The following is a 21,006-nucleotide window of genomic DNA, read 5'->3' as shown; positions in this document are numbered from 1 at the left end:
TCAGGTCAATCGCTGCAAACCAATCTCGGGGACGGATGCACTCGAAAATGCGTTTCTGCGTGAGCATTTTGAATGGTAGCTTGTGGAGGCTCCGATTCAAAACTCGCAGGTCCAAGATCGGTCGTAACCCGCCGCTTTTCTTGGGTACAATGAAGTAGGGGCTGTAGAACCCCGACCTCAAATCGGCTGGAGGGACCGGCTCTATCGCGTCCTTCGCCAGTAGGACTGCGATCTCCGCACGCAGGACAGGGGCATCGGCATCTTTCACTGTAGTGAAGAGGACGTCCCTGAACTTGGGGGGGGGAAGCCGGGCGAACTGAATCGCAAAGCCGACCCTGATGGTCCGAAGGAGCCAGCGAGACGGACTGGGGAGCGTTAACCCGGCTCGCAGAGACCGTACAAGCAGGACCAAAGGGACCACCGGTGTACCCGCAGCAGGGCAGCGAGGTGGAACACAGGGACGCGGCTCGGGGGGCTCTCTTTGCGAGGCGGCCCAAAGCGGCGTCACAGTGTGCTAGGCAACACTTACCTGGCTCCACGGATGGACAGAGGGAGCAGTCAAGGCTTTGGCTGCCCGCTGCTCGCTGCTGTCCGTTGGCGACAGAAGAGGGGGATGAGAGTGGTGAGGTTTTTCTCCTCCCACTGCTCTCCAAACCCTCTTCAGACCTGGAAATGGAGGAACTGCTCTTTAAAATTTGGGTACCGCTGCCTCTTGGGTCAGTGGCGGAACAGAAACAAACCCAATAAAGGATTTACCACCTGGCCCTCCTCCAGGGGTGGAAGAGCAGCCCCACCCATCTCTGGGTCGCCCGTCTCAGGGGTGATTCTCACCAACCAGTTAAACAGCTGCAGAGACGGGAGGCGTCATCTCCCCGCAATGGATACAGCAGAGCCTGCTGGGCCGGAGTTTCTTGCAGGGGATGACACCCTTGGCGACGAGCAGACTGAGGGGCGGCCCAAGAGGAACTCAATGGTTTGTCATGGGAAGCTCCCCGATCCGCTACTAACTGAGGAGAACCGCTGGGCTCAGTCCTCGACAGTGTCACCGAAAGGCCACCTCGTAAGATGGGAGCATTGAGAAAGCATTTAGCTTGACAACCTCTCACACCTCACAAGGTAAGCCAGGGGGCACTTCTGGACCACGGAGGTGGACATCGTCTGGCTGAGGGCCTGCGCCGTGACTTTGATCACGGTTAGTCAACAAGCGCAGCTCAACCCCAGCACAGAACTACCCTCATGCAAAAAGAGTGCCTTGGCCTCACATGCAGGGTGGGTGTGGTCTGTGTACAGCCACCCCATCCAAGAGGGTAGTGAGAGAGGAAAAACTTATGCAGATTGGCACCTTTGGCATTCCATATTTATGGCACAAATATACCCCCATACTGCCAAGTTTTCCATGCACATCTGGAAGACCCAGGAAAGCATGGCTGTAAACTCTGAATCTGAGTCAGCATAAGCACACACCATTACAGTGGGCAGCGTCACCCTCATTTCCAGAGCATAACAGCACTCTCTCCGATGCTGCAATCGACGTCTGTCCCTCAGCTGGAGCTCTGAATGAAATGCTAGGTTCCCCTATGAAAAGGACCAGCAATCCAATCCAGAAACTGCACAGCTTGCAATGCGCTAGAGAGGGAGGGGCCCTAGGGGGTTGGTTCCCCGAAGGAACCCCTCAACCTCATGTCACCCAAGCCATATCAGCAAAGTAGACCTCTTCTGTTGCACCAGAGAGGGCGCTACAATGGAGATTACGCAAGGGAACTGCGCATCTAGAGCGCCGAGCGAGCGCTGGGTTGCCGTGACAACCCGCGCTGCAGCCCGGCAGCTCGACGGCACACGACACGCAGAGGAGCGAAAGGTTTGCTCTCGCTGATCTCCACGGTCTCCCAGAGTGTCGGGCAGACCCGCGGCTGTGCTTTTACACACAAGCGGCAGCTGGCCAACAACAGAGGGGACTCAAGCTTCCCGGAGAAAGAAGAGTCACGACCGGCGTGTCGACGTGATCATGTTCTCATATGAAAACATGAACACCCACGAACATCATTTCAGCACGCGCCCAGACATGCGAAACGGTGATCGTGGCCGTCAGTGAGGACAGGAACGATCGCATCCAGAAACACAAGTAGGATGTCGTCTTTAAAAAGACGCGAATCTACTTGTGTAAGCTCTTTCAGGGACTTTACTCTTTTAGAAGTGCTGAAGCACGCAGGGGAACGGCCACCGCAACACAGACAGGGATTGTGTGCAGCCTGTTATGTGCTTTCTCTCTCTTTGAAGGCGCTCCCTCTTACCAGCCGTAAAAACGGCTTTTCAGCGCTCAAAAGCGCACCGTACCGGCCGTGAGAACAGCCTTCTGACGCTGTCAAACAGCTATTTGCTCAAAAACGGCAAACGACACAAAAACAGAAAAAGAGAGGACTTCGACCCCGCTGCTGTGCTGTTCGCCCGCACTCGGAAAAAAAGAGAAGTTCAACCAAAAAGCTTGACTCGTCTTCTAGCAGACACTCGCTTGCAGAGAACAGGAACAAACACCGTTCGGCTCCGAAGCGAAAAGCTGAAGATGCAACGCACCTGTGCTCATTATATACCCGCGCTGCGAGGCGAGCAGCTGATGCATATGATTGCATGCCAATGTGCATTGGCTCGTTTTAGTTACACTCGAAGTAGATTGGCCTCTCTAGCGAGATTCCTATTCGTCGGTCTGTCCGACGTACGTCGAACGTGACCGACTGAATGGGAACTAGACATCAATTACACAGAGGGGAAAAGGACAAAAAGCTTAAATACAGGCAAGCAGAGGAAACATGTGGTTATGTGCAGAGAAACTGAATCTAAAAATTAAAAATCTAATTAAAATTAGGGAAAAGGTCAAAGGAGATAGGAAAGATCGCTTCCCCATGAACTACCTTATGGCCCTTCGGAGAAAAAGACATAACAGGAAGAGAAGAAGAAAGAGGTAGGGCTGTACGGTATTGAAGAAAAAAAAAATGCAATATGCAATTCGATATTGATTTAAGGGTCAAAGACGCAAAAAGGGTTTTCAAGCATCAAAACAATAAGTATAATATAGATTTGAATTGTTGTTGTTTTTGTTGTTGTGTTCCAATACATCAGAATGTCTCTGTTTAATTCATAGTTAGAACTATAATGCAAACCATAGAGGGTTAATTTGTTTGTTTCTTCTGAGCAAAAATTATTAAATTAGTTTTTACCATGATTTACAGAAGACACACTAAAATTGTCTTTCAGTGTAGCAATCTTGTCAGGGATTCTATAAATACTATAATAAAATAAACTATAATAAAAAAATCTATTTATGTCATATAAAAGACTTTTACTCCAAATGCTAATTACTTGTATTTTACATTTTAAACTTTGCCACTATCCTAGGTTTTGCCCATTTGTCAGCAAGAATGTTTTATTCATTTAAAATGCAATAAAATTTAGTATGCTTGAATCTTGATTATTCTTTTATATTTTCATATGTACAGGTAAGAGTATGTTATTTAAATTTTTACATAAATATAAGTGTTACACTTAATTTTGACATTTTATTCTCCCAAAACTTCTTTGAAACCTTAAAAGTAGACATTTTGTCAGGAAATGAACAAAGACAGAGGATCCAAGTGCAAGTATAACAATATTTATTAATATTTAATAACTTCACTCCAAATGGACAGTCGAGTCATAAAAAAAAAAAAAAAAATTCTTATAATCAAATCCTATTTTTTATCCTAGTTGTATTATATAGACAAAATAATGATCTTTCTATAATCTGTTTTATTTGAAATTTATTTATTTTATTTGGTCATTATCATTGATTATCAGAAAATATGAAACTGCGGAATGTTTAAGAATGTAAATTGAAAACTACACATGCTGATTGCGACACATTAAAATATGAGCTTTAAGTAATAAATGGATTAACATCTCTTTCTCTCTCTCTCTCTTATGGACACACATTAAGAAAGAGAAAAGCTGCATATAATACGAAAAGATTGATAAAACGTAGTGCTAGGTTTAAAGTCTAGATTTTTTTGTTCATATTTTAACAGGCTGGCAATTAAAAAGAGCCATGCAGCTTCACCACAGTATAACAGCTAAAGGCTGGAATACACTACACGATTTTTAAAATCTGAACAGATTTTTAAAACACTAGGCATCATACACTTGCCGACTTTGTAAATGGTTACAGAGAAAAGCCGGGCATCATACACTACCAGACTTTAAAATCGTTCGGAACACAAACAGAAACACATGCTTGGTTGCTAGGAGATGCATGACAGACAGGCGAAACAAATGCAAGAGATGAGTAGTGGAAGATGCGAGGCAAATGCTTTTGGAGATAGACAGGGGTGGGTAGACACAGTCAGTATGGACAGATTACAACAGGAGTTAGAGGTAAATTGTGTAGTTTTATGAATATCCAAGTTGTTACCTATAATGTAATCAATTATCATAATCAGTCGCTATGTACATTTAATGTAATATAATTAATAATTCTTCTGGCGTAAATGTATAATAGTGATGAATATTAACATATTTAATAATGAATGAATCCGGATTTGCCGCAGAATGTGGTTTGCTAACTCTCAAGACAAAGCTAACAGTACAGTACTTACTGAAGCAATTTCTCTATCATGGTGGAGCTCCACTTATTCTTCAGTGATTTTTTTTTTGCGTTATGAAAAAGAATTTCCGTATTTTTCAACTTGGGAGCGACGTGAGCTGTATTGACCCGACTGTGTGACGAAACTGCCGCAAACAAATATAAAACGACAGATTCTGCATTTTCTCATTCATGAATGACCATTATATACTAAGCGATTTTCCATGGAATCTGTCGGCTCAAATCTGCAGACTGGCTCTGACTTTTGTCAACTACCATCAACTTGTTCAGACTATAAATCGGGGGGAAAATCGGGGCAAAAATCGTGTAGTGTATTCCAGCCTTAACTGTGTGAGTTATGCCTGGCTCACACTACAGGAGTTTTAAAATCCTATCCAATTGTAAAATCTGGTTGCAGCACACACTCCAGGAGAATCTTTGCAGATTTTCTTCCCTCAAATCTTAAACATGCTCACACTACAAGATTTGAAATTCGCGGAGCATCACACACTACAAAATGTTATTAAGATTATCTGCCAGAGGAAGCGCGTCACGTGATCTACGCAGCAGATCAAAAGCGGATGTAAACAAAATGGATACGGAAACACGGAAACTTTCTGTTTAAACTTTCTGGTAAAATTGACCTTTTATTACTATCGTAGTGTGCTTGAATGTTTACCGTTATAATATTGCCTGCCTACTGTAGTTCAAAAGCGCTAGTGTCACCTTTTGCATTGTAGATTCCTTGATCTTGGTTTTCGTGGTCGCCATTTCGAAATGTCTGTCACTTCCGTTGCGTTGTATACTTGTTTCCTATTGGCTATTGTGACAGTACTGATGTTATTACAGTCTTGCTCATCCCGATAAATATCAAACATGTTTGATATGATCGGGGTGAGCCCGATTTGTGTGAGATCAGATCGGGAGGTGCAAGATTTTATCTGTGAACGTCTCACATTACCAGATAATCTGCGCCGAACATCGGAACCGATCGAGGTCGTGGACAAGATTTTTTTCTCAGATTCTCGGGAGGGGAAAATCGGGCATAAATCGGCCTAAAACTCATAGTGTGAGCCAGGCATTAATGTGACTGACCTTTGTGGATGCGATGTCTCACCGTTAAAATTTGATGATGTTGTTCCAGTGTCTTTAATTGTTTTCCCACATTCTGTGCATCTAGCTGACCTGACGTGATGATAAACCCAAACGAAAGAACATATGGCACAGCGGCTCCCGTCATGTTGCATGGGACTCTTATTATGACATTTCTGAGTTTATGCGCATGGACATACGTCATCAAATTCTATGACAAGAGTCCAATCTACCACGACACGCAAGGAAATGTGACGCAGATATTATAAAACCATTTAAACAACACAAATTCTTTATTTATTATATCAGAAGTTAAAGGTGCTAAAGAGGATGTTTTGTTTTATACATTTTTGCAATATTACTTGAAACTGTCTTTACTAACTGATAAAAGACTATTTATTAGGTGCACTGAAAGTAATAATATTAATATACATCATCTGTGCACGAGGTAGGGCTTTAAAAACATCAGCCAATCGTTTACGCGATTGGCCCTCTGGCTTGTCAATCACTGCCGGACGTTCCTTGTGAGAGACGTGCGCGGATTAGCCCTCTGGCTTGTCAATCACTGCCGTGACGTTCCTTGTGGAATAACAACTGCAGATTATGAGTTACCTGCAGTGAGTCCTGTTGTGTTTTTGTTATAATGATTAGTATTCAAAGAGACTCTGGATGCACGCAGAACTAGTCTTATCATGAGTATTTATTAGCTCGACTCGCAACATGAGTGTTAACTCTTCCTCAGCATAATACACACTGGACTTTTTGAGCCAATCCGCATAAACTTTACTGGCAAATGCTATAGCCAATAAGAACATAGGATATAATGTCTCTGACATGTGATTGGTTCTTAGCAGAATGTAAGAATACTACATCCCCCTTCTTTTGAAATAAACAATATAAAGAACATATTGCATATCATATTAAGTGAAAGAAACATGCAGATTACAAAAAACAAACAAAAAAAAACATCACATGTACAAACTAGAGCATCCATATAGTATTATACTAAAGCACTAGCATACTGTATGCTATAATGGATTGTCACATACAAAACGCAAACTACATTGAACATTATGAACAACAATTTTTTTTTCTTTTTAAGGGCAGCGATCTGCCTACACGCTTGTACAATCACAGATCCAGAATGACTCTGGGCTTTATCTGGCGTCCATATCTGGTTCTGTAAGTGACGGATTTGGGCAGGTCATCAGTGTGGTCAGGTGTGTGTATAATGTCATTGTGTGGTGCACTGCTGATTGGTGTTTCACATAGCTCAACACCATCATGTCCCAAGGATATGTCAGAACTGTCCTGAGGTTCCTTCGTGTCCAGGAGGTGACGTCTGTTTCGTCGATATTCCCGTCCATCAGAAGTACGCACGTGATACGATCTCTTAGTGCCGGCTGATCTGACGATAACGGCTGGTTTCCAGTATCCTTGCTCATGTACTCTAACTGCCTGTCCCTCCTTGAGCTGAGATAAAGGTCTAGCCGATCTGTCATAATAGCTTTTTTGGCTCTGTTGTTTCTGTAACCTTTTTACTCTGACATCTTTCCTCCTGACGACTTTCGGCAGGAGCTGCTGATTGGTATTTGGTAGGGTTGACCGTAGGCTAAGACTCATCAACAGCTGAGCTGGGGACTTGAAACCATCGACAGGGCTGTTGCGATACTCCAGGAGACTGAGGTGTGGATCTCTTTTGTCAGCCTTAGCCTTTTCCAGCAACATCTTTGCAGTTTGCACAGATTTCTCTGCTAGTCCATTACTTTGCGGGTAACACGGACTTGAGGTGGTATGCTTAAATTCCCACGTTCTTGCAAACGCCGCAAACTCACCCGAGCTGTACTGGGGGCCGTTGTCTGAGATGACAGCCTCTGGAATGCCATGTCGTGCAAAAGCAGCTTTTAGTTTGTCTATCACAGCAGTTGAGGTTGTGCTGCTGAGCTTGTCCAGCTCAAAATATCTGCTGTAGTAGTCCACTGTCACAAGATAATCCTCATTGCTCCAGGTGAACAAATCGGTAGCCACAACTTGCCATGGCCTGTCTGGAATTTTGTGACTGATCATTGGCTCTTTGGTGTTGGAGGGGCGATACGTGAGGCAGATTGAGCATTTCCTAACTATGTTCTCTATTTCCTTCCCCATCTCAGGCCAGAACATGATGTCACGGGCTCTCTGCTTGGTCTTCTCGATGCCTAAATGACTGGCATGTACACGTGACAACATGTCTGCACGAAAGCTTGTGGGAACGACAATCTTTTCACCTTTGAAGATTATTCCATGCAGGTACGAAAGCTCATCACGGTGGTTCCAGAACTCTGACACACTCACGGGACACTTCCTCTTTTCCTCAGGCCATCCTCTTTGTATCACTCCTTTCAGTGTCTGGAACTGTGGGTCCTTTTCAGTTTGAGCTCTGATTTCGTCCAATTTTGAATCACTGACAGGAAGACTGCTGTACACTGTGTGCACTTGAATATCCATACCCTCACTTAGGCTTGTATCCTGGTCAGACAACGACTTTCTGGACAATGTGTCTGCGACAGGGATATCCTTGCCTGGTCGATGCACAATAGTAAAATTGTACTTTTGGAGCTGAAGGATCATCCTCTGTAGCCTTGGGGGAACTGATGCCAAGGATTTCCGCATTATTGACTCAAGGGGCTTGTGGTCACTTTCAACAACGATTTGACGGCCATAGATATATTGATGGAAACGCTTGCAACCAAATAGAATGGCAAAGAGTTCTTTCTCAATTTGAGCGTAATTGATTTTGCATTCAGAGAGTGACTTTGATGCGTACGCGATAGGTCTTCCATCCTGCAACAGGACTGCCCCGAGCCCATACTTGGAAGCATCAACCTGTAACCTGATCTCCTTGAGAGGATCGAAATAGGCCAAGACTGGTCCTGGTATGCATGTGAGTAGCCCTTTTATCTTCTCGAAGGCTTTGTCATGCTGGGCATCCCAAACGAACTCACTTGACTCCTTTAGGAGCTGTCGCAGTGGTGCGTTGACATCAGAAAGACCAGGTGCAAATTTAGAGAGGTAATTGATCATACCTAGCACTGTCTCGAGTTCCCCTTTGTCTTTAGGTGGCTCCATGTCTCTTACGGCAGCAACTTTGGCAGGGTCTGGCTTTACTCCCTCAGCAGTGAGGAGATGTCCAAAATAGCTCACCTCTGTAGCACAGATGATACTCTTTTCTGGATTGAGCTTGACTCCTCTCTCTCTGGAACGCTGCAGCATACCATGGAGGTGTTTGTCATGTTCAGCTTTGGTCTTACCATAGATGAGAATATCATCAACAATGGCCATGACCCCGTTCAAACCTTAATACGTTTCATCAATTTTTCGCTATAACTCGTCCTGGGCTGAAATCAGTCCGAAGGGAAGACGTCGGAAACGGTAACGCCCAAAAGGTGTGTTGAAAGTGGTCAGCCTTGAAGAATCCTCAGTGAGCTTAATAGCCCAATACCCTGATCTAGCATCGAGGACACTAAAATAACGGGCACCAGCTAGCTTGGACGTTATATCTTCGAGAGTAGGTAATGGGTAATGAGGTCGCTTAATGGCCTTGTTAAGGTCCCTTGGGTCCAGACAAACCCTTAGCTGACCTGTGCGTGGTTTTTCAGCTACAACCATAGAGTTAACCCATTCGGTAGGCTCAGTGACTCTAACGATGACGTTGTGTCTTATCATGCTCTCAAGCTCCTCTTTGAGACGGCCGCGTAGTGCGAGAGGAACACGTCTGGGTGGGTGGACTACTGGGGTTGCATGCGGATCTAAGTGTATGGTACACTCACCAGGAAATAGTCCAATTCCCTTGAAAACATCTGCAAACTCCTTCAAGATAGGCACTTCTATCGGTGTTTCTGTAACAGATAGTACTAATTTGATGAGGCCAAAGTCAATGCATCCTTTTAGACCTATGACAGGGGGTGGATTTGTGTTGACTACATAAAAATGTCATAGCCATCTCAATGTCTTTGTGCTTGCATTTCAGGTCACATTTGCCTTTTACCGCCAGGCGTTCACCACCATAGCCAAACAAGGGGTGAGATGTCGGCTGCAGAGTGCAATGAGTGTTCAGCTTGTTATACTCATGCAGGGCAATGACGTTGGCAGATGATCCAGTGTCTAGCTTGAACTTGACTTCAAGTTGTTTTGGACCTATTTTAATATACACAAAAGCTTGCTCTGTGTCTGAACTCTGTCTGCCCTGTGTCACTGAGTCAATAAACAGCTTTTCATACTCATCAACTTGGTCTGAATGTTCTTCACTTATTGCATGGACAGTTTTCTCACAGCTGGAGCGACAGACTTTTGCAAAATGGTTTAATTTACCACATATTTTGCACACCTTTCCTTTTGCAGGGCAGTGAGATCGATCAGCGTGAGGTTTGTTTCCACAGTAGCCGCATCCTTTTTGGTGCACTGGGGTAGCATTCCTAAGTTGCAAATTCTCGCTGTATTTCTTTGTGTATTTAGCGGTGCGTTGCTTTGGAACTGCGCCTTTTGATGTATGGCGGGAGATTGCGTGCACTGCATGTTCACGTGAAGCACTCATGCTGCTTGAAATAGTTTTTAGCTGTGCTTGCGCCAACTCATGAGATCTAGCGACATCTATCGCTTTTTTGAGCGTTAACTCTGAGCCCACATTCAAAAGTTTCTCTCTCACTTTCGGTGAATGTATCCCGAACACAATGCGATCGCGGATCATCTCATCACTGTTTGCATAATTATAGTCCTTGACAAGCAGACGCAGGTCTGTCACAAACTGCTCAAAAGGCTCACGGTCTCCCTGCATTTTTTCATGGAATTTATAACGTGCAAATATCACATTCGCTTTGGGTTCAACGTATGCTGTGAAGCGGTCATAGTATGACTTCAAAACTTTTGCTTCGTCTGCAGACAGTGACCATGTATTAAAAATATCACGGCCCTTCTCTCCGACCCATAGGATAAGATAACTACATTTCTCATCCTCACCCTTTTTCTTCAGGGGTCCGCTGAACATCAGCTCTGCGTGCTGCTGAAACTTGCGCCATGCTTCAGGCAGGTTAGTTGCGTCCCAGTTCATCGTGGGCATTGGAACTCCAGCGGTATCCATCTTTGTTCATATGATCCGTTCACTCTGACACCATGTTGTGTTTTTGTTATAATGATTAGTATTCAAAGAGACTCTGGATGCAAGAAGAACTAGTCTTATCATGAGGATTTATTAGCTCGACTCAGACTCGCAACATGAGTATTAACTCTTCCTCAGCATAATACACACTGGACTTTTTGAGCCAATCCGCATAAACTTTACTGGCAAATGCTATAGCCAATAAGAACATAGGATATAATGTCTCTGACATGTGATTGGTTCTTAGCAGAATGTAAGAATACTACAAGTCCGACATAATGAATCCAAAAAACACAACACAGCGTATGCCGGTGGTAAACACTCGTGCACGAGTTTTGGGAGGCGTTCCTCTGAAATGAGCTGTGAAGGAGGGGGGTTGTTCTTACGCATGCGCTCATTTCAAAAACTCAGTGGAGAACAATGAAACATGAGGGCTATTTATAAAAAGAGACTAATGAAAAACAAGGAACACCTGTAAACAATCAAGACAATGATTCAATCACAAAACAGGGCTGCGTTCAGCCCAGACAAATCGTTGCAAAACGTTTTTAAACGGAAACGGTGGTGCATTGAACACCCTGTTCTGATGACGCAAGAGTTGCAACAATGGCAGCTGAGAAGGCCATTCTTTAGGCTTGTTCAACTTGATGCAGCGCCATACAGACCGTTCGGCGGCTGACTTGAAGCAGTGCATGCCGGTAAGAAATTTTGTCCGACTTGAGACAGCGCCGACGCCATGTGACTGTGACGTGTGGCATCAAAGTACCGTGAGAGCGATTCGAGATCAGCCGCCTGAGCCAGTGCAGTTTCTCAAGAGGAGCTGCATGAGCGCTGATGACGACACAGCTGTTTCATGATTGGCCGGATTCACCGCATGACAAAGATCACGTGTGTTTCCTGTTTATTTTCACGCCTTCAGTTCCACTAATGCTCAAAAATCTGTGTGTTTATATTCTCTTTTCATGTAGTTGCAATGTTATATTGTGTCATGTTTATCAAAATAAAACATAAAAAAAAAAACATAGACCCCACTACATTGGAATTTAAATAATATATGCTTATGTTGAACTTTATTCTTGTAAAAACAGACGCTGTAAGCAGGACATAAAGTATTGAATGGAATGTCTCTGAAACAGTGTATTAGTAAAATATTGCATTTATATCACTTCAGCTGTGATAAAGTATGCAAATACAGCACGAGCATCACTATGAGAAGCAGAAAGTGTCCGACTTTACGCCTCCATTTTCAGCTCCTCCCCGCCTGCATGCGGCTACTCTCGCTGGTCGGTTACATCCAGCCGCAGCCGATGTCGAACTTCTTTTTGAAGAATTTTCGGCGCCTGATTAAATCGGTATAAATACATACTACAAAATACGCTCAATGTTACAGTCACTGCCCTTGCTGTCCAGAATAAAAGAGAACATCCCAATCGAGTGAAGGGATTTGTGGAAACTTCTAATTATTGTTATACAACATTTGCCTTGCATTTCAGGATGAAAAGACATTTCAGGTGAAGTATAATCCACTTCTTACCTCTGAGACTGTGTTGATCTATATTAATTTAATTGTGAGTAAAACGATCAGCTTATTATTGCTGATCACTGTTGTGCTATGATATTGTAATATTTACCATTATATAATCAGAGAAGTATAGAAAAGTTTATTAAAGTGTCACTCCACAATACAATAAAAAAATATATAAGTATAGTATTTTTAAGTTACATTAATACCCATTGAGCGAGCCATCTCTTTAATACCGCATGATTTATATACATCTTGCCACAGTTTGGGCTGACATTTCTGACACACCCAGCAAACAAGAGAAAACGTATCTCAAACCTGTTGCACACCTTTTCCAGGAAACATGTCGGTCAACCCGGAAAACGTAGCAAAGTGTTGCGCACTGGTTTGAGCTTGAACGTGCGCCAGAACTAATAAACCACATGACTAAATCGACTAATGAGAACATGGCACACATCACAAGCGGAGCACATGGCAAGATCACATGAGGAGCAGGGAATCACTGGCCAATATTGTGTTGGATGTTTCACGGCTATGCGTTTCACTGATTTTACATCCCATCAGTAAAAGCAAAGTGTGAAGGTTGAATCAGCAGAGCAATAGTACAGCTGTACAAAAAATATTGCAAACCACCCATCATAATGGGTGACATATCCAAGTTCAAAAGAGGACAAACTGTTGATGCGCATCTCATCTGTGACCAGGACAGCAAGTGTGGTGTATCGAGAGCTATGGTATCCAGAGTAATGTCGGCATACCACCACGTAGGACGAACCACATCCAACAGGAGTGAATAACTGTCCGAAATGGATGTCCAGGTACTAACCCGGATTCTATACAAAAAAACATAAAACCACAGCTGCTCAACTCACTGCAAATTTAATGAGTACCCTGTAGCGGAATTTTTCAGTTAAAGACCCAAAAGACCAGATATAATGAATGAAGACCCGGGCCGGAGTCAGAGTAAAAAAAAAAAAAAAAAAAAAAAAAAAAGAAAATGAAATTTTTACTGAAGAATAGTTTGCACAAGGAGTTTGTAGGCCGCTCCACGTACATTCACATTTCCACAGCAATTATACTCTAACAGAGTCTACTAACTACGTAATTACTTCAGGTTAACTGATTCTGATTTAGGCACAGGATGTCCTTCTAGATCATGACAAGGCATCTGCAGATCTCAAGCAGAGTGCCAGTTGTTCACCAGCACCAATAAACGACCTGCACACAGAACACTTAGCGCACATACAAAGATACACATGATTCACAGCTTCTTCAAGGTTGAAGTTGGCCCAGGCTTTAACTATAAACAGGAACATTTCTCAAAACATACCGATAAGTTGTACTTTTCTCTCAGTGAGAGGTATAGACAATATCCATCATTATTCTCTAGTGTTTGAAAATGAAAAGGAAAATAAATGCTTTAACATAAGTTGAAGAAGTCGTTTAAATAATTTAATATTTAGAAAGATAAATGTTGATTAATAACTTGATTATAAATCACTCAAAAGATATATTGAAGCGGCAGTGGATTCCAAAATACAACCCTTCAACCTTGCCTCCTGTTTCCACCAAAACAATATTCAAAGTCAGGCTTGCTATAGTCAAAACTTTGGTCACTTATATTGCCAAATGTTGGTTTTATTGGTACCAACAGTGCAAATCTCAGGCTGTGGACAATGTGAAACGTATTGTTCTCGGATGAGTCCACCTTCACCGGCATCTTTCCCACATCCATGGGAGTTACGATGTGGAGAAGCCCTAAACAGGCTTAACACCCTGTTGCTACCCAGAGCATAGGGGTGGATCAGTGATGATCGGGCTGCAATATCATGGCATTCCCTACTGTGCTTGATGTGCTTATGTCAAACTACTACCAAACCATTCTGGAGGACCATGTGCACCAAATGGTTTAAACATTGTACCCTGAAGGGGGTGCAATGTAGCATGGTAATGTACCAATACACATGACGAAAGACTTGTGACAGAAAGGTTTGATGAATATTAAATTGAACAAAAGTGACAGTAAAGACATTTTGTTACAAAAGCTTTCTATTTCAGATAAATGCTGTTCTTTTTAACTTTCTATTAAACAAGGAATCCTGAACAAAATGGTACAAAACTGTTTTCAACTGATAATAATAATAAATGTTTCTTGAGCAGCAAATCAGCTTGATTTATATGATAGATGAGATATGATTTATGAAGAATCATGTGACACTGAAGACTGGAGTATGGATGCTGAAAATTCAGCTTGTCAACACAGGAATAAATGACATTTTATAGATACAAATAGAAAATTTTAAATCCATAAAATAAATAATCAAATAAATTATTTTAAATTGTAAAGTTAAATTTGAATATTTTCAAATAAGAAAATCCTGGATTCCTGGCAGTTGAATAGTGAATTTGGCCGGTATTTTTCTCTTTAAATGATGATAGTCATCAATTTACTTTTTCCCTATACCAATTAGAAAAAAAAAAAAAAAAAACATTACTAAAATGTATTAGACAATTTTCTTAGTATCCCAGAAATCAGTACCTTGTTAAATGAGTTAACTTGCCAAATTTAAGAAAATACCACAGTGGAACTTTTAAGGAGAAAAGGAATAACAGAGATTTATTTATTTTTATTAAGATAATAATCCCCCCTCAAAAAAAAAAAAAAAAAAAAACAATAACTGAAAATAAATATTACCCTTTGTAAGGAAACAGAGAAACTTTTACCTAATGGTATGTAAATTACTTATTTTTCCTCAAAAATAAAATATATAAATCACCTTCTCAGTCTCAGAATGTTTTTTCCTCTTTTATCCTTTCTAAAGTAACGTTAGTATTTCTAAACTTTTCCGTTAATACTTTAGAGCACTGTACTCAATCTGCTTTTAAGATAACCAATTCAAAACCTTTAATGCTGCGTTCACACTAGGGCTGGGCGATGTATCGAATGCTTTTGTCACGCGCATTTCTTCAGTAAAGCCGGTTCCCTGATTACCGCTAAATCGCCATCACCTGCTGTAAAACTGAGTGGCTACTGGTAGCTTTTCTTGGTTTATGTGAATTTGCCGGTTGATAACAAATCCACTACGGAACGTCCGGTAAGAGACTTTCTGACAGATGTTCAGGTATGCGGGAATAACCCATTTATTGTCACCACATTTATTGGCTGGTTTGCATGTATGTGTGTGTGGTTTTCTACAAGATAAAGATATAAGGAAAATATATAAGTACAAATAACAATAACAAATAACAGTGGTCACAATAAATATAATAACAGTACAATTTCTGCACAAAGAATACACTAAATACAGTAATTAAACAATCAAATAAGAAAACAAATGTGCCATTATATTGAAAGTTGCGCTACTAGAAATGACTAATATTGAGTAGTTGAAATTCGACACCTCAGCGCGAGGACAAAGATGGAGCCGCTCTGTCTAAATTATTACTGCGTATGCACCAAAAGAGTGCTCTAACTCTCAGAATTGAGCGATATATATTAAATATATATATTAAATAAACCATATAATGATCAAATGGCACATAGAATTTGTCTTATAAACATAATAGTGATATATGTGAGGAAACTAGTATGCAAATATACATACGAACATCTTTACACGCTAGTTTGTCTTTGTCACTCACATTCATAAACTTATAAACACTGGGGGCAGTTCAACATGCACAAACAATGTAGAAACAAAATATAAACAGACTGTTACTCACTTTATAGGTACGCACACAACTTTATCAAAGATATAAATTGCTACAGTACAGCTAGCATCTGTCCGCTTTCCCGATCGGTATGACTCAGCTCAGTGGGCGGGACCGCTGATCTGCACGTCCTGTGCACAGCGCTGATTGGCTTGCTGAATGGATGCTGCGTGTGAGTCAACTCTAGTGTATTACAAGGGGAACTAAGGCACATGAATATAACCTGAGTGTGGCCTTTTTTACAGCCGCCCCCAGATTTCCAGAAGGAAATATGTACAGTAACAAAAAGGCCTATAAACTATACCATTTTAAGTAGCTTTAATCTGGTATGGCAGGCAATCGAATGAGGCGTGCGACTGGGCGTGTGTACAGTTTCTTTCCCACCTTAATTTCAGCTGTTCTTACTCTGCTGTCTAGTCCAGGGAATACCTTCGACACCTGGCCCACTGGCCAGAATGCCCTGGGCAGCTGCGGGTCGACGATCAGGACGATGGTGCCAACCTGGAGATTAGATTTCTCATCTTGCCACTTCTGGCGGGTTTGAAGGCTGGGAAGGTAGAACCTGAGGAAGCGCTTCCAGAATTGGTCGGCAAGGACTTGGCTGTGGCGCCATCTGCGTCGACTGATCAGTTCAGATTCTGGATATATCACAGGAGGAAGTGATGAATCTGGCCGCCCCATGAGAAGGGAGCTTGGTGTGATGGGGTCTAGATCGGAAATGTCAGAGGAAGTGTAGCCCAGTGGCTTAGAATTTAAGATCCCTTCGATCTCCACCAGCACAGTGTACAGTACTTCAAAGGTGACAGACTGTGCACCAAGTGTTGTCATCAAGGCCTGTTTTAGGGAGCGAATCTCTCTTTCCCAGATGCCACCAAAGTGTGGAGAATTAGGGGGATTGAAGTGGAATTGTATTTGCTGGCTTGCCAGCTGCTGTTGCAGTTCTGGGACGATAGCTGTGTATGCTTCTTTCAGTTCTCTCTCCCCTCCTTTGAAGTTGGTCCCTTGATCTGATAATAGCTCGAATGGCTTTCCTCGTCTAGCAATGAATCGCCTGAGAGCCATGAGGAATGAATCAGAGTCGAGACTATGAAGGACGTCAATGTAAACTGCGCGGTGTAACGAAATGTAGCGGTTATTAATCAATTTATGGATGAAATATGAATATAATAATTCATAAGGTTATGAATAAATTATGATTCATATATCGACCCAATGGGGAATTAAACATATATTGTGAATCAATTACAACGAATTATAATCAATTACATATATGATTAGTTCTGGTTTAATAATTATTTAGAGAAACTGCTCGTTTGTCCAGCAAACTAAGTCCCTCACAGAATATTATAAACGGAGTTATTCTCTGGCCATGAAAATAACTAAAGCATAAAGCGATCGAAAAAACGTTAAAGTGACTTGGGTTTTCCGCTGAAAGAACAAACAGAACAATCGAGCATGAATAACGTTTTAATATATGCAAACTACGAATACAGAGGTTATACATCTAAATATATATACAAGAAAATACACACCTATGTACAAGAATAGAATTAGATAAGGAAAGAGAGAGAAGGCAAGTAGCAAACTCACAACCAGTCCTAAGCCAGCACGGAAATCAGTTTCATCATCTAAGATTGAGAAACGGCAGTATACTTGCATTGGTTGCGTGTGTCGAATTTCAGGTTAGCGCTGGTGCAGTTCGTTGGCTTCCTCCGTTCAGCGGGAAGGTTTGAACTGAGGACGAGAGTGAGTTTCGCTGGAAGATGGCGATCCCGAAGCTGAGCGCGGTGGCAGCGCGTGGTCACCGGAGGGGTCCGGGAAAAACGTGCATGAGATGCTCGTGAGACAATCGGGAGAGAACACACAAGAAATTGTGCGTCTTTGCTTTTATGACAGATAAGCCGACACACCTCCTTGAGGTGGGGTAGCCAATAACATGGGTGCAAAGTTGGCGGGAAAGCTTTTCCTTTGTTTGGCCTCACGACTTAATCTGCATGATTTATGACTCTCAGATCAGATCTCCAAATGGAGTGCGTTCTTCACAGTATCATTAAACACATAGAAAAATGCATTTATCAGCGGTGTGACATATCTCAGTGAATAGCTCGTGTCCGGAGCTTTACGGAGAGACCAAACTCGATAGGTCAGAAAGGCATAGGAGAGAAGTTATGGTTTACAGACAAAATTATATCGTTAAAATGCACACTAGCACAAATACACTCATTTAAACACTAGGAAACATGCATAGGCCCTAGAAATATATGAAATATATATTTCAGCATAGTGGTAGTTTACAAATACAGTTCAAAATGTATGATTGTGTGTTTCTGTGTCTGTCTGTGTGTGTGTTTTTGTGTGTCCCTGTGTGTGTGGGGTGTTGGAATGTGGATCTGGTCAGTCTCTGGGGGGGTTTTACAACCCAGTCCAGCATGCTAAAAGCGTTCTGAACATTCCAAAGTTTATTGATTATCCTGATACGTGTGCATACGCTACAGATTCCCCCTTTCGGCCAACGAAGTTCCTGTGCGGACTTCGTTGGACGGTAACCAAGTTCGATGGCACATGGATCCGGATGGTCACGCAGCAGGTGGTTCCTACTGGTCCTTGAGGGAGGGCAGATAAGCCCTTGTTCATGGACTCTTGCATCCCTTTGATCCCTTGGGATAGGATGAAGGCCAGGGCGAGTGCGTACTTGATTGCCATGGAGAGGCAACGGATTGTGTTGGCAGCAGTCCAAGCTCGGGCTCTAGGTGAGCTGGTCAGGACAGGCAGTCGTGAGAGCGCTTGGAGGGCTGCATCAATAGGAGTACTGTCACTTAGCTGGGACCCCCCCTTTGTCAATCCTCAGTTCCATTCCTGGATCTAAGGTGTGATTGTGATCCCTGGGGGAAGATGGGATTTCCAGTTCTGACTGGTCCTCTTTGCTTGAGAGACAGTGCACTGCCAGATGGCTGTGATAAAGGATGGAACTCAGGGGTAAATGGATCCTCTTACTTGGATTGGGCAGGCTGACACGAGTGGTGGTGTTGTGCTGATTGTAGATTAGGATGGCTGCATGAGTGGGGGTGTGGATGAGCAGTCGATCACCCACAGTCTCGGCTTGTGTTCCGATAACTGGGGTGCGAGGCTTGGCCGGGCAGCGTGTGTCGCTGGTCATGGGCTGCAACCGGCCCATTCCTTCAGTGTGGTTTCTGAGGAAGAGCTGGTTTGGGCAGAAGTACTGAAAGTCTTTGGTGAAACTACACCTGCGAAAGTGGGGAGCCGGGCACAGCCGTGGGTTGCTGTTGTGGTAGGCTACCGCAACTGAGGTGTGTTTCTTGGCATGGGTGTTACGTTGCCGCCACCTGACATTGACCGTGTCTTTGGGTCTGCCAGTAGCAAAGTCCAGCACAGTTTGTGTAGGATACTGAGGAATCCTATTCATAGCCACTCTGTCCATAGAGAAGCTAATTTCTCGCAGCAGGTCTGTCAACAGAGCTATAACCAGCTGATTTTGGGCAAAGTCATTCTGGAGGACTGTAAACAGTTGCTTCCTTGAGTTCGCAGTTTGGATCAGCAGGAAACTGTGAGTGCGGAGAACCACCGCAATACCTTTCCAGGATTTGCAGGTGGTTTGCAGGGTTTGGCTCTGTGTTGCGAGTTGCTTTCTCAGTTGTAGGCGGAGCTTGTTGTGATGCTGATGAGGGGAGCAGGCTGTGATGAGACTCAAGTCTCCTGGTTGGTACAGATGCAACGGCAGTGGCACCTGCCGTGCCATCAGTAGTTCTGTGGGGAACACCTGAGTTGACTCCTGTACGGTGTCTGTGATGGCCATGAGCATCAGAGGAGGTTTTACCGTCCAGTCTTTCTGGTCGACTGACCGTGGAAATGTGATTCCTCGGTTTTGCAGTGAAGCTCGGTGCTTTGCGTTTGCAGTCTGGACATGACGGTAAACTTGACATCCTCTGGCGTGCTCTGCCACATCTTGCTGCATGCTGGGCCAGTGCGCCACTTGTTTTAATGTCTCGTCCGTAGTTCTGGTGCCATGGTGTTTGGCACATGGTGTGTCGTGGGTGTATATCAGTTCACCCCCCTTTTGGCCCTGTGGCAGTACAAGCTTTGGCGCTGTGAAGACATCAGGGACATACTTTAGAAAGTTTATTCCCACACGCAGCATGTGGTCGGTCTCGTGCAGTCGCTTGTTGCTAGGGGCCGCCGTGGGACCAGATGCCGGGAACGGGAGGTTGGAGGGGTCTGAGTGGTGGTACAAAACATTTCGAATGGAAATGTTGGAAAGTTTGGTTGCCAGTGGCAGTGGCAGTAAGGTGGGAAATGTTGCAGGAACAGTCCGCTGGCTGCGGGATGTTGTTGCCACACTAAGGGTGGGTGAATGGGGTGGGTGTGACCATAGCTTGTTATGCAGTGTGCCAGTCTTGGCAAGGACATTAGTTTGGTCGTTCACACCTTTGTCACGCCCTGGTTGCTTCAAGCATCTTTTCACTTTTTCCCAGTAAACGATCATGTCGTGTGCTTCGGTGAGGTGATCACGTGTCTGGAACATGTGTTGATGTTTCACCTGCTTGTTGCATTCAGTCTTGAAACCAGTTTGTTTCCAGCCCAGAAGATGGCATGTGAAACAAGGTCTGGCAAAGTGTGAGTCTGTGCACATGAGTTCCCTGATGTTATGAGCTGAGGAGACGTGAAGGGTTTTGAGGGTAGCTGCTGCTTCACCATATTGACATGACTGGGGACCCCACCTGCTGTTCTGTGGTTGGCAGGGTTGGTTTCTTAACCATCGTACCCCTGCATTTGCCTGTGGGATGCCCTCATGGTTGTAGGAACATCCATCGACGTAGGCCGTGGGCATTCCTTGGCACGCATTCTCTTTGAGGTATCTGTGACAGGCTGGTCGCTGTTGTTGGGGTACCAGTATCTGAAGTGTCAACGCTGGTGTGCTGTTAT

At 43.4% G+C, this 21,006-nt stretch overlaps 1 protein-coding gene across 8 annotated transcripts in view; it reads right to left on the bottom strand.

Moving 5' to 3' along the window:
* The window catches only part of LOC137013814 (uncharacterized), a 38,364-nt gene extending 22,196 nt beyond the window's left edge, over positions 1-16,168 (bottom strand). For 5 of the 8 annotated variants that reach the window (XM_067377770.1, XM_067377769.1, XM_067377776.1 and 2 more), the window contains exon 1: positions 16,078-16,168. The gene's annotated coding sequence lies outside the window, so the exon portion shown is untranslated. Of the gene's footprint in view, positions 1-5,335; positions 5,372-5,704; positions 5,901-16,077 lie in introns of those variants that run through there. The other 3 variants (XM_067377773.1, XM_067377772.1, XM_067377774.1) reach the window with 3 other exon arrangements.
* Positions 16,169-21,006: the final 4,838 nt, after the last annotated feature.

This window comes from Chanodichthys erythropterus, chromosome 23, assembly GCF_024489055.1.
Source record: "Chanodichthys erythropterus isolate Z2021 chromosome 23, ASM2448905v1, whole genome shotgun sequence".
NCBI classification, from domain to species: Eukaryota; Metazoa; Chordata; class Actinopteri; order Cypriniformes; family Xenocyprididae; genus Chanodichthys; species Chanodichthys erythropterus.
Note: the sequence above shows the minus strand (reverse complement) of the source record. Positions and strands in the feature narration are given on the sequence as shown.